The following is a 1,543-nucleotide window of genomic DNA, read 5'->3' as shown; positions in this document are numbered from 1 at the left end:
ATTGTGATTTTAAAAATCAAACCTTTTTTTCAAAAAACTAATTTCTATCATATCTTTTCAAAAATATCTTCTCATCTTATCTTTTTCAAAATATCTTTTCTAACTTCCTAACTTCTTATCTTTTTAAAATTTGTTTCAACTAACTAACTAACTTTTTGTTTGTTTCTTAACTTTTTCAAAACTACCTAACTAACTCTCTCTCTCTAATTTTCGAAAATATCTCCCCCCTTTTTCAAAAATTTCTTTTTAATTAACTAATTATTTTTATTTTTGATTTTAAAAAATTTTCAAAAAATACTAACATTTTTCAAAAACCATTTTTGAAAATCACTAACTCTTTTTCAAAAATATTTTTCGAAAATTCTCCCTCTCCCATCTTATTCTATTTATTTATTCATTTACTAACATCTCATCTCACATCTCAACCCTCCTCACAGTTGTGTTTCTTCCATTACATTACATTCTTCATCTCCCCCTCTTTTCTTCCACTCACAAAGGGATCCCTATACTGTGGTATAAAGGGTCTCTATTATTATTATTTTTTCTGTGCCCTCTTCTTTGTCATATGAGCAGGAGCAAGGACAAGAACATTCTTGTTGAGGCAGATCCAGAACCTGAAAGGACTCTGAAGAGAAAATTAAGAGAAGCTAAATTACAACAATCCAGAGATAACCTTTCAGAAATTTTCGAACAAGAAGAGGAGATGGCAGCCGAAAATAATAATAATGTAAGGAAGATGCTTGGTGACTTTACTGCACCTAATTCCAATTTACATGGAAGAAACATCTCCATTCCTGCCATTGGAGCAAACAACTTTGAGCTGAAACCTCAATTAGTTTCTCTGATGCAGCAAAACTGCAAGTCTCCTGGACTTCCATCTGAAGATCCTTTTCAGTTCTTAACTGAATTCTTGCAGATATGTGATACTGTTAAGACTAATAGAGTAGATCCTGAAGTCTACAGGCTCATGCTTTTCCCCTTTGCTGTAAGAGACAGAGCTAGATTATAGTTGGATTCTCAACCCAAAGACAGCCTGAACTCTTGGGATAAGCTGGTCACGGCTTTCTTAGCCAAGTACTTTCCTCCTCAAAAGCTGAGCAAGCTTAGAGCTAATGTTCAAACCTTCAGACAGAAAGAAGGTGAATCCCTCTATGAAGCTTGGGAAAGATACAAACAGTTGACCAAAAAGTGTCCTTCCGACATGCTTTCAGAATGGACCATCCTGGATATATTCTATGATGGTTTATCTGAGCTATCAAAGATGTCACTGGACACTTCTGCAGGTGGATCCATTCACCTAAAGAAAACGCCTGCAGAAGCTCAAGAACTCATTGACATTGTTGCTAATAACCAGTTCATGTACACTTCTGAAAGGAATCCTGTGAGTAATGGGACGCCTATGAAGAAGGGAGTTCTTGAAGTTGATACTCTGAATGCCATATAGGCTCAGAATAAAATATTGACTCAGCAAGTCAATATGATCTCTCAGAGTCTGCATGGAATGCAAGCTGCATCCAACAGTACTCAAGAGGCTTCTCATGAA

At 35.5% G+C, this 1,543-nt stretch overlaps 1 non-coding gene across 1 annotated transcript; it reads right to left on the bottom strand.

Annotated features, from left to right (window-relative positions):
• Nucleotides 1–1,099: 1,099 nt before the first annotated feature.
• On the bottom strand, nt 1,100–1,207 carry LOC148544441 (small nucleolar RNA R71). Its single transcript, XR_015901222.1, has one exon. It is a non-coding gene; the product is annotated as a small nucleolar RNA R71 (small nucleolar RNA).
• Nucleotides 1,208–1,543: the final 336 nt, after the last annotated feature.

This window comes from Arachis ipaensis, chromosome B9 (assembly GCF_059453495.1).
Source record: "Arachis ipaensis isolate K30076 ecotype BB chromosome B9, ASM5945349v1, whole genome shotgun sequence".
Taxonomy (NCBI): Eukaryota; Viridiplantae; Streptophyta; class Magnoliopsida; order Fabales; family Fabaceae; genus Arachis; species Arachis ipaensis.
This window is presented reverse-complemented; position numbering and strand designations above follow the sequence as displayed.